Source organism: Panthera pardus, unplaced genomic scaffold (genome assembly GCF_024362965.1).
Source record: "Panthera pardus isolate Hobbes unplaced genomic scaffold, ASM2436296v1 HiC_scaffold_17, whole genome shotgun sequence".
In the NCBI taxonomy this organism is placed as follows: Eukaryota; Metazoa; Chordata; class Mammalia; order Carnivora; family Felidae; genus Panthera; species Panthera pardus.
This window is the reverse complement of record NW_026526732.1, coordinates 69,390,390-69,403,607: the sequence shown is the minus strand read 5'-3', so window position 1 is coordinate 69,403,607 and position 13,218 is coordinate 69,390,390. Positions and strand designations below refer to the sequence as shown.

The 13,218-nt window shown below is 35.9% G+C and overlaps 1 non-coding gene across 1 annotated transcript; it reads right to left on the bottom strand.

Moving 5' to 3' along the window:
• Positions 1–1,932: 1,932 nt before the first annotated feature.
• On the bottom strand, positions 1,933–2,039 carry LOC128777947 (U6 spliceosomal RNA). The gene has a single exon (XR_008423237.1). It is a non-coding gene; the product is annotated as a U6 spliceosomal RNA (small nuclear RNA).
• Between the last annotated feature and the right edge of the window lie 11,179 nt (positions 2,040–13,218).

Below are 13,218 nucleotides of genomic sequence, written 5' to 3'. Positions count from 1 at the left end.
CTTTAAAAAAATTTTATTTATTTTGAGAAAGACAGTGAGAGCATGCACGTGCATGGGTGGAGGAAGGGCAGAGAGAGAGAAGAGAGAATCCCAAGCAGGTTCTACACTGTCAGTGTGGATTCAATCCCGGGAACCTTGAGATTAGGACCTGAGCCAAAATCAAGAGTTGAATGCTTAACCGAAGTCCCAGGTTAGTTTGTTTCTTACCTACCCACCTTAGCGTGGGTTTTTATTCATTTGCAATATACTAAAATTTATTTGTTGAATTTTTTGTTCCATTTTGTTTTCTCCTCTCATTCTAGTTGAATATTTTCTATCTAAAGACTCTACAAACTATATAAAAACTCTCTGTCTAGCCTGAGATCACAAAAATTTTCTCCTATATCTTCTGCCAGAAGTTCTATGGTTTTGTATTTTACATTTTGGTCTATGAACATTATGATTAATAAAATATGGGTTGAGATTCATTATTTATACCGGAAACATGGATGTGCATTTTTTCGATCACTATTTTCAAAAATAGACTATGCTCCCTTCACTGTAATTCCTTTATACTTAAAAAAAAAATCACTTGAGGGGCGCCTGGGTGGCTCAGTCAGTTAAGCGGCAGACTTCGGCACAGGTCATGATCTCGCGGTCCGTGAGTTCGAGCCCCGCGTCGGGCTCTGTGCTGACAGCTCGGAGCCTGGAGCCTGTTTCAGATTCTGTGTCTCCCTCTCTCTGACCCTCCCCCGTTCATGCTCTGTCTCTCTCTGTCTCAAAAATAAATAAACATTAAAAAAAAATCACTTGAAATGATGCTGTGGGTATTTTTCTGGACTTTTCCCCATTCATTTGTTTATCGCTTCACCACTACCACACTATTTTGATAACTGGAGCTTCATATTAAATCTTGAATTAGGCAGTGCTAGGCTTCAATTTTGTACTTAATTTTCAAAATTAATTGAACTCTTCTAGTTTCTTTGCTTTTCCATATGCAGTTTAGACTCAGGTTATTAATTATCCACAAAGAAAAAGAAAAAGGCCACCTGGGAATTTGATTTGGGTTGGGTTGAATATATATGAATATATATATATATATATAAATTTAGAAATAATTTATTTATTTATTAATAGTGTTCAGGCTTCCAATCCATGAACACTGTATATCTCTTCATTTATTAAATTTTCTTTGATTTATTTCATCAGTGTTTTATAGTTTTCAGCATGCTTATTGTATGCATATTTTGTTAGATTTATACCTACGTATATCATTTATCTCTGTTGTAAATTTTACTGTACTTTTACATTTCAATTCCCAGTTATTGCTTGAAAGTATATAAAAATACAAGTGATTTTTGTATATTGATTGGATATCTTGTGAACTTTCCAAACTGACTTATGAGATTTAGAAGCTTTTTAAAGATGCTTTAGGATTTTCTACATAGATGTGTTGTTTGTGAATACAGATATACTTCTTTCCATCTTTCCAATCTATGTGCCTTTTATTCTTTTCCATGTCTTATTCAACTGTCTAGAACTTACAGTACAGTTGAATAAAATCGTGAGAAAGGATATTTTTGCCTGGTTCTCAGTCTTGTGGAAAAGCATTCAGTCTTCCATCATTAAGTATAAGGACAATGCTCAGTTTTAAGTAAAATCCCTTTATCAGGTTAAGGAAGCCTTCCTTTACTGTTAGTTTCCTGAGAGTTTTAAATCATGAATAAATGTTGAACTTTGCTAAAAGCTCCCCCCCATATATTGACAGGATTAGATAATTTTCTTCATTATTCTGCTAATATAATGAATTATTTTAGTTGATTTTCTTTTCTTTTCTTTTTTTATTTTTTGGAGATCTTGCTTCTTTTTTTAATTATTTTTTAATATGAAATTTATTGTCAAATTGGTTTCCATACAACACCCAGTGCTCATCCCAACAGGTGCCCTCCTCAAAAAAATATGGGACACTTCACGAATTTGCGTATCATACTTGTGCAGGGGCCATGCTAATCTTCTCTGTATCGTTCCAATTTTAGTTTATGTGCTGCTGAAGCGAGCACTATTTTAGTTGATTTTCTAATGCTGAACCAGGTTTGCATTTCCTCAAATGAACCCCACTTGGATGAAGTCTATTTTTCTTTTTATATATTCCCGGATTTTGTTTGCTAATAGTTTGTTGAGAATTTTTGCATCTAAGATCTTATGGGATATTGGTATTTAACTTTCTTTTCTAATCTTTATTTGGTTTTGTTATTAGAGTAATGCTGACCTACTAAAAGGAGTTAGGAAGTATTTCCTCTTCTTCAATTTTCTAGAAGAGTTTGTATTGATTTGGTGGTATTTCTTCCCCAAATATTTCTCAGAAATGACCTGTGATGGCATTTAGGGACTGGACTTTTCTTAAGTGAAATATTTTAAATTATTAATTTAAATTATCTTATAGGTATAGGGACATTCTGTTTCTTCCTTCTGAGTGAGTTTTGGCAGTTTGTATCTTCCAAGGAGTTAGTTGGTTCATTGAAATTGTAGAATCTATAGGCATAGATGTCACTGACATCTATATTTTTATAGAATCAGTTTTGTTTTCATTGTTTTTCTCTATTTTCATTTTTTAAAATTTTATTCATGTTTGCTCTTAATTTTATTATTTCTGTTCTTCTGCTGTCTTCAGGTTTAATTTTGGCTTCATTGTTTAGTTTCTCAAGCTAGAAGCTAAGGTTAGTGATACTTTACTTATTTTTTCAAAACAAGTGTTTAGCTCTATTAATTTTCCTCTACACATTGCTTTAGATATATCCTATAAATTTTGGTGGGCTATATTTTAATTTTACTTCAGCTCAAAATTTTTTTTAATTCCCCTTGAGGCTTTCCCTTTGAAATATAAGTTATTTCAATGTATGTTATTTAGTTTTTAAATATTTGCAGATTTTCCAAATATATTTTTGTTTTGATCCTACTTTAATGCCCTTATGAACTTCTATTTGTGTTATTTTTAGTCTTTTTAATTTGCTAAGATTTTGTTTATGGCCAGAATGTAGCCTATGTTGATGAAGATTTCATGTGTACTTGAAAAAAATGTGCATTCTGCTATATTCTTTCAATAAGATAAAATGTATTAAAAGTATTTGTTATGTCCATCATATACTTACTGACTTATTTGTTCTGTTAATTCCAGGGAGAGAGAGAGAGAGAGAGAGAGAGAGAGAGGGAGAGAGAGAGAAGCTGAAATCTCCAACTATAATTATAGATTTGTCTATTTTTCCCTTCAGTTCTCTTGCGTTTTGATTAATATATTTTGAAGTTCTGCTTTTAGATATGTAATAGTTGATAAGATTTTAATTAAATATAGACTGACACACATGGATTTATCTCAAGATGATTCGGTATAAGAAATAAAAAAATTCCCATTTATAATTCTTTGAACATATGTTGAAAATTAGAGGCCTGTATCTTGTACTTCATATTAAGTCAGAAAACTTTTCATGGACATAACAGAAATTAAACAGTCTTTGAAGGGAAGCTAATTCTATTCTGCTGTTTCTTTAATACGTCTGGTATCGCCAAACACTGAAAGCGTTTACCTTTTAATAAACGGGGTCAATTTTTTTTTTTTTTTTAGTAAAACTCAAGACGCTTAGTTATTTTGTCCTTGGTTCTTAAAATGACATATTTTGCTTATTTTTGAATATCTTTATTTATATACAATTACCTTTAGAGATTATACTTGAAGGGTTTGGGAGATAGGATTTTAGGAGTCCTCAACATTCACACCCTCTTGTGTATATACACAATCCCTTCACAATCCCTTTCCCTTTAGTGTGGGCAGGAGATGTAAGTTTGATGGAATATCATTTCAATGATTACTTTACATTAAATCTAAGGGACTTTCTAGATATAAAGATGTTAAGTGTTTTGTAATCAGTAGACATTAAGTTAATTAAAGGAAGATTACCCAGGTGAGCCTGACTTTATCAGGTGAACTCTTTAAAGGAGGTTCTAGAGTCAGAGGAAGAAAAATTCAGAGAGATGTGAAACAGCAGATATGCTCTTCTATTGACCTTGAATGAGTACTTTAAATATTTGAGTTACCATAAATTCCTTGGTATAGTAGAGAAAGAATCTAAACCTTAGGGAGGAAAAAAATACTGGATTGGATTTGTCACACACACACACAAACCCTAATTATATTTCCTGAAAGGACTTGGAATATATTCACCAAAACACTGAAAGAATTTTACAGATTATGGAGCATTAGCATCTTGTAAAGTATTGTAGTGACTGTAATTGTGGCTGTATTGTAGTGACAGTGCTGCTGTCATTGACAAGATTTCTCCTATTTCATTGATTATAGCAAGCCCCTAAATGGCAGGACAAAATAGTAGCAGTTATGGAATATGTTATGGCATATGTTTTCCATAATATTGAAGAGAGATAGTGTGGAAATCAGAATGGTCTGACTTACAGGGATATTAGTGGTGATAATTAATCATGGGAATCATAGAATCTCCTCTTTATAACCCCAAAAATTCTAAGACTAGAGATTCTAGGACCATGATGATCATTGCCACTTGCCCAGTACCCAGGCCTGAGTCAGTTCCTAGTTTTCAAGGGAGGCCTGACAACAAAGTTTGGTTTGAGTTCGAGAGCTGGCAAGAATGGCAATAAATGTGGATAAGGTTACTTTTCTTTTCAAAAACTTGATGGATTTTATTTAGCCCAATATACACAGAATATCACCATTTTCACCTTTCAGTGAGGCCCATCAGGAGCTGATTTTACACCTCCATTCAGAGACAGTGAGGCATTGTGAGTCCCAGCCATACTTTTGTTAGGGTGGTGTGGGTGGGGACCAATGAACTGCTGAACATAAATACCTGGCCAGTTCTTTGGCTATACTTCAAAAGTGGAATGCCTGCTAAAAATAAAAAACAAACACAAAATTGAATCCACAATATTAGAATATCCAAATTGTCCAGGATACAATAAAAAAAAAAAATCACTCATTATACCAAGAACAAGGAAATCACAACATGAATGAGAAAAGACAATGAACAGATAGATGCCAACACAAATATTAGAACACTTGAAAAGGATTTCAAAGCAGCTATAATAAAAATACTCCCACAAAGAATAGCCATTCTCTTGAAAAGAAAAAACGTAGAAAACCTCAGCAAAGAAATGGATGTTATAAAAAAGGAACCAAATGGAAACTGCAGTACTGAAAATATAATAACCAAAATTAAAAACTTGCTAAATGGACTCACTGGGAAAAGACAGAGAGTAGAATTAGTGAACTTGAAGGTTGATCAATAGAACTGAAACAAAATGGACTAAAAAAAATGAACAGTGTTCAGGGACTTATAGGAAAATAATGAAAAGCTACCATTTCTCCCACAGAGTGGTACTCATGGTGGCAGCGTCCACCTGCACAGTGGGAGAAGCCAAGGTCCCCGACCGGGGGCGCGGGGGGGGGGGGGAGGAGTGGGGAGGTGGCTGCTTCACCTTTTAGAACTTTTTCTCTTGAAATGGTGCTGCTTTGCTCTCTTTCACCGGTTGTCATGAGCGAGAGCCTCTGCCCCAGGAAAAGGAGAAGGAATGGCAATGAAGATCATCATCTTCCCCCACCCCTCCACCACCCTAGACCAAAAGGAGTGCTGGAAACCCTATCTTTCATGATTCCTAGGACACAGTCTTCAAGCAGTGGTGGAAGCAGCAGCAGCAGCAGTCTGCACTGCACTACCGCCCTTATTTCCACATCAACCAGACCCTGAGGAGGTCCACGTTCACAGCCTACGGCACCAAGGACATGATGACCTCCGACATGATGTGCGGGCCTTTTCTTGCCTTCTGTGAAGGGATAGCGCCATTCAGATTTGATATTTCAGCTTAAGATGTTTTTAAAAATTGCACAAAAATATGCCTGTTGGCTTTTCAGGCTAAATTTGAAATAATAGGTTAACAGGCAGTCGTTTACCTGTGGTTTTGCTGCACTATTGCAATTTCAAAGGGGCTTTGAAACAATTTTTTAGAGGATTCTTTTCAGGGTGGATATCAAATCTATGTCAGGGTAATGGTATGAGGAAATCTCACGTGCATATTGAATCCATAGTTTGTCTCATTCAGACTGATTTCCAAATCTGTCAATTAGAAATCCTACTTTATGTAAAGAAGCCTTGTAAAAATACAGGATCTTGAATTTTTTAATTCAGTAAAGTAGTAAAGAGTATCTAGTTTCCATGAAAAAAAAAAAGTTATCATTCTTATCATTAGAGTCTCAGAAGGGGAGGAGAAAGGCAATCATATTGCAAAAGCTGTACTGAAAAAGCATTTGATGAAGTAAAGGCTGAAAGTTTCCCAAACTTGATGAAATACATAACTTTATAAATTTAAGAAGCTTGTGAATGTCAAATAAGATAATCCAAAAAGTCAAACAAAGATGCATCATAATTAAACTTCTGAAAACTAATACAGATGCTGCATTAACCTTAGGAGAACAGCAAATAAGAGCAGATATCTCTTCTGAAACTACGGATGCCAAAAGCAAGTGACACAATATGTTTCAAATAGTTGAAAGAGAAGTGTCAACTTCTATATCTATTCTTCAAATTCTATATCCAGTGAGACATCTTTCAGAGATGAGAAAGAAATCAAGACATTTGCAAATGAAGGAAAGCTAAGGGAATTTCTTACTAACAAACTTACCTTTAAACAATGGCTAATGAAAGTTCTCTAAAAGGACAAAAAATTGTAACAGAAGGCTTTGACTTCAGAAAGGAAAAAAAAAACATTGGAATGTGTCAAAAGGGGGTGAAATAATAGATGCCTTATTACTCATGAGTTTCCTACATCATATTTGGTGGTTTAAACAAAATATTTTAACACTGACTACTGTGCTGCTCAATCTATGTAAAGGAAATACTTAAGACAATTATATTTTTTAAAAGGGAGGTTAATGGAACTTAAATGAAAGTAAGTACACTCCACTGAATTTGGTAAAATATCAATTGTAGTCCACTATGATATTATGTAGGTATGTTGCAATATCTAAAGTAGCCACTAAGAAAGTTTAAAACTCAATGATACTATAAATAAACTGTGACGGAATCCTAAAAGAATGTTAAAATAACTCATGAAAAAGTAATAAAAGAGAGTAGAGGACTAAGAAACAGGCAATATACATAAAGCAAATAACAAAACAGACTTGAGCTGTAACATATCAATAATTACCTTAAATATAAATGGTCTAAATATATAAATTAAATGAAGTTGGTTGAGTATAAAAATAATTCAGGTATATGTTATCTACAACTGGCTCACTTCAAATACAATGGTATAGGTAAGCTGAAAGTAAAATGATGGAAAACCTTTGGAATTAGGACTAAAGAATTCTTAGAGTTGATACCGAGAGCATTATATACTCTGAAAAAATGACAAATTGGATGCCATGAAATTTAAAAACTTTTGCTCAATGAAATAACCTATGAAAAGATATAAAGATAAGCTAAAGACTGGAAGCAAATATTTGTAAACTACATGTTGGACAAAGGACCAGTATCTAGAATATATAAAGAATTTTCAAAACTCAATAGTTAAGGAACAATCTAATTAAAAAATGGGCAAAAATATGAATATACATTTCACCAAAAAGGATATGTAGATCACAAATAACACATTAACAGAGGTTCAAGATCATTAATTATTAGATAAAGCAAGATAAAACCATAATAAAATACCACTATACATTTATCAGAATGGCTAAAGTAAAAAATACTGATAAGCATACAGAAAAATTGGATCAGTCATGTGTTCCAGGTGGGAATATAAAATGGTGTAGCCATTCTGGAAAATAGTTTGGCAGTTTCTTATAAAACCTAATGAGCAATTGTCATAGTCCTTAACATTTTAGCTCTTGGGTATTTATTCCAGAGAAAGAAAAATGTATGTTCACACCAAAACCTATATACAGATGTTCATAGAAGCATTATTAGTAATAGCCCAAAATGGAAAGAATCCAGATGTCTTTCAATGGTTGAATGGTTACAATTAAACCAATAGAAGTATTTCCATACCATGGAATACTACTCAGAAATAAAAAGGAACAAATATTGATCCATGCAACAACCTGGATGAATTCCCAGAGAACTATGCTGAATGAAAAAAAGCCAATCCCCAGAGGTTACATGCTGTATAATTTTATCCGTATAACATTCTTGAAAGGATAAAATTATAGAAATGCGGAACAGCCAGGGCCCAGAGACAAGAGGTGGATGTGGTTATGAAGAGATAAGGGATCCTTTTGGTGATGGAAATGTTCTGTATTTTGGCTATATCCATGTCAGTATCTGGGTTTTGATACTTTAATACAGTTTTGCAAGATGTTACCATCCAGGGAAATTGGGTACATGGTACACAAGTCTCTACATTATTTCTTTCAGCCGCATGTGACTCAAAAATTATCTTAAAATCAAAGTTTAATATTAAAAATGATAAAGAATTTAAAATACTATGAACACAAAACAGTGACATTAATTACCATGCAACTCTATACCAGTACCTTTAAAAAACTGAAATAAATCCAGGTTTAGTGGAAAGAAAAAATCCCAAGAAATCAACCTTCTTGGTACATTCTGTGCTTTGAGAGCATCCAGTGTTTTACTTCCAGACCTAGCATGTTTATCTTTCAGCTCTTAAGGCTGTTGAAGTGTATGTGCTAATGCATTTTACACTCCTCAGCGTACAACCTTGTCGCTATTTACCCTCTTCCCATCAAAGCAGTTGCTCGAGTGTTTGTTCTCAGCCTTCCTTTAGTGGACACATTCTAAGAGAGGGCCAGTCAGCTATGGTCATCATAGGTCTCCTGTTGATGACTGTGCAACCAAGATCACTGTCTAGGGATCACCGCAGACAGGATCAGGATGACCAATACAAACTTCTCTCTCATCACTACAGCATCTAGTCTCCCGGGGTGAAGTTTGCTAAGGTATTATACTCCCTTTGTAGCAAGTTGATACATATATGACTCACATCTCTTTGCTTTCTTTGCCACTTATTCTGTATTTGCCAAATCCTCTTAATTATCTCTACCTACTCTTCCATTCTAGTCTCAGACCAGTTCTGATAGGGTAGACTATGCTACATAAACACATTTTTCTCTGGGTTGGAGGCTCTGGATCTTCCTATTATTTCAAATTTATTCAGGGACTAAGGTGCAGATGGAATATTCTATTCTCCTTCTCTAACTTAGGGAGAACATCTTCATTTGTATGTAAAAATATAATGAACTCCCTCTGATAATCCAGGTAGATCACCTACTCCTCTTACACTGATGCCACCTTTCACCTAATGAGGTTGATTATGAAAGGATTTGCCTAACCCATCTTGGAGGAGATAGGATTGTGGAATTAATTTCTTCTAGAAATTAATTTTCTTTTCATGCTCTGATATGAGAACTCTAATAGAACTTCCAGATATGTACATGCCTATATCCAGATATCTTAATAATTTTTGCACCTCCTTTCTGCAGGTGGAGTGCCTCATCTAAGACCAGCTGCTTTTTTTTTTAAGCCTTATCTGAATATTTTTATTCTGTTTAGTGAATCACTAGATTTTAACAGTTGGTGGTGGTGCTTTGATTTTGTTGCAAATGGTTCACAACCATAGATAGGCCTTCATCACCTCACTGTTACTCCAGTAATTAGAAGTATGATGCTCCAGTGAAGGACCTGCTTGTCAGGCATTAAGTTTGCTTCACTAAATCTCAGTGAATGACTTTATGAATATAGGCAGGTCATACTCTTTTGGCAATATCCAAAGGTGTTATGAAGGTGTGCTTTACAACCCTCCCAGTGAACACTAACTACTTGCTATCCATAACTGGGGAAGGAGAAAATAATATTTATGAGGTTGTTTATCACAGACATTCATCTAGAGTCTGGACAGTGTGCTAATTCTATGGTCATATAACCATTGCTGTTTTAATTTATAGCAAACCATTCCAAAGCCCTATCCTATTATATAAAAAATAAAAAATATATTAAATGGGAAATTGGGATTTACCAAATACCTCTCTTTCATGGTATCAGTGGGTCTGTGATTTCTTACTTGGTAATAAGAAATATTGATAAGGTTTAATCAACTAACAACAGTGGGGGCAAATCTGGCATTTCCAGGGACATGGTATGGATCTTTGTACTCATGTTGTGAACTGTCACTGCCTCTTAGTTTCCTCGATGTAACTGCCCATAATACAGATGGCTCACCTACTAGTGATATTCACAACTGGCCCTGCTTTGTACCCTGTTGTTTGTGGACTCAAGGTGAGTGATAGTAGAAACTCATTTTTTTTTGAAGGAACTAATTTCAGAGGGATCAGAATCACACTAGAATGACATCCCCTTGACTTGCTTCCCCCAAATGCCACAGAACATCCCTTCTAAACCCTGACCCACTTTCATCGTATCCTAGCTTGTTATTCCCTGGTGGCCCTGGGACACTGCCCAAGACTTAGTGGCATTTATTCCAGTTATTCCATGAGATATTCCTTTTACTTCTTGTGTTTTGCTAGGGCATTATAAGTTGACTTATGTATATGCTTGTGGCTTTCTTTCTGCTCTCTCTCTTTTTAGAATTCCTTCAGTATTTTTCCATTCTCTCTCATTAGTTTATAAGTGCTTTTGTAATCCCCCACAGTTCTATGTGTAGTCAACTTTTGATTATCTGAGCTAATGGAGGGGAGCATTAGCACGGATGATATCAGAGGACAAATAAATTTCCCAGGGGTTTGCATCAATTCTATGAAAGTATCTGAGTCCCAGAGGCAGGGCAACTAAAATCTAAGAGAAGCAGAGAGCAGAGAAGCATTCTGAATGAAAGAGTGAGATGTCACATTCTCACAGGGCTGTGACCTACTACCGCAGCTGCTGGTGAAATTTTGTTCTACCCTGGCCAGACTGTTGGGAGATTCTCAAGAGAGGGGCTCCAAGGATCTTTGGGCATGAATCCCACTCCGCTGGCCCTCTCCCTTTTGGCATCAGTGTTTGGCTTAACACAGTATTGGGCCAGGGCAGTAGAAATGCCATAAATGGATGAAAGAAGAGTAACAGGGAATTCTTGGATGAGAAATCAACAAAATAGAGCCTTTAGGAAGCAGGGAAGTGAAACACTGTTTGTGAAAGCACCTTAAGGGGAGCACATGTTAATTGGATAAAAGTTTTTCCTTTCAACATCAGCTTCCAGCTCTCACCTTCAACATAGCAGGTGCTTTATTCATGTTGGAGGAAGGTGAACAAGCAAGCAGAAAGAGAAAAGAATGAAAAAAGTGATAGAAATGTTCTGAGTAGTCTGGAAGCTACTATTCACTAAATCTACTTTCTGTGTAATTGAACATTCTGTTTGCATACTATGGGTATTTTAAGAATAACTATAGGAAGGCCGTCTGGGTATCTGGTTAGAAATGCTTTTCATTTTTTATTGTTGAAGACCAAACCTATGCAAAAGTAGATCTGTGTGGTTTCATGGCAGGGGACCAAGGGAATTAACATTCTTTGAGCAGCTACTATATTCCAGGTAAGCACTTTCATTATTTCATCTTGTTTATTACTTACAAAAATCCTATGAAATATTATTATTATGCCTACTTTACAAGTAAAGCGACAGAGGGTCATGGTTGTTAAGTATGTTCCCCAGTGTCATCCAGCTAATACATATCAAACTGGACTTCAAATCAGTCCCTTTCTTTTGAAACCATCTACTCTTTATTCTACACTGTGCTGCTTCGCGGTAATAACAGTGGCTACAATTTAACAAATTCCTGCTGTGTGAAGGCCTTATATTTATGTAATTTTTAATCTTCCCATTATCCTAGACAGGTGGTATTGATATCTACATTTCCAAAATAAAGATAGAGCTACAAAGCTAAGAATGATAACCGAGGTCACTGGTAAAGATTTCAACTAAGTCTCTTTTTGAGTTATGCCTAGAATTTTCCCACTATATTCTGGTTTCTTTTTGTAAATATCATGTTCTTTCACTTGGGCCACATATTATTCACTGTAATCAACCCCAAAATTTTATTGTCGATGGTTCACTGCAATATCATCATTTCATGATTCTCGAGTAACTATATGTTTCAATTGTAGAAAGACAACCTCTGTGCCTGTATTCAACCCCAAGTCCACACCTATACACGTGCACATACAGGCAGATATACATTTATTATTTCACAAGTTTCCACATCCCTATTGCAAAAAGAAATCCAGTTTCAGATAATGCTCATAGGACTAGAACACATTTATAAGGAAAGTATAAGATCTCACTACCACTAACAATCATTACTTTGTATCAGATAGTGCTAGATAGAAACCTGATTTAGAAATTTGCTGTGGTTCTCCCTCAATGTGAAAAGCAATCTCAGACTTCAGGTGAAACAGTATAATCCTTACTATTAATGTCTACAAAAGTAACGTGGCACTTTTGATCCGTTGATCTTTTAGTTTGGAGGAGAATGAGAGAAGCTGAAGTCATGAAGGTTCTGAAAGTCTATTTTGTATTTACTTGTAGACACTATTGCATTTGTGTCTCACTGGTGTCTTTGGCAACAGGGCATATGGCCAGTCTCTGGGGAAAGCTGTTTCACCTGGCAAAAAGGCCTCTCCAGAGTCTCTTTGGGCACGGGAAGGGAGGTAGCCAGCTCTTCCAGGAAGAAGGTGGTCACAGAAAAGCACGTGAGACAGGATGTCTCTCCTTGCCCATGGTAAGCTGTTGCTTTGGAGTTCTCACCCAGCATCCTCTAATTGCTTTTCCTCTACACTTGTCCTCCGGACAACAATATCCCAAGAACAACCTACCAGTGTTTCTGGGTGATAGAGAATGAGTTGGATGGACATTTTCAAATAGCAGGAGGAGAGAGAACTTGCAATCAAACTCCTTCCCTTTCTAGATTCTCTTGGCATGGCTGATACTCCATCCTCCTTCAAGGTCTAGGTTGTGACCCACACAGCTGGCCGGGGGGGATCTTTTCATTACACAATAGAGAATGAGATACAGGCTGGGTGAGCCATATCCTGTAGGGCCCAGTGTAGGGGTAACTAAGAGACACCCAGGAAAAACTCCAGCAGAAGCCTGGATTTTGCATGATGGGCCACTCCATAGTGATCCTTCCAGAGGCTCATCCTTCAGTGAAAGAGAAGGGAAGGGAAGGGAAGGGAAGGAGGGAAGGAAGGAAGGAAGGAAAAGAAAGAA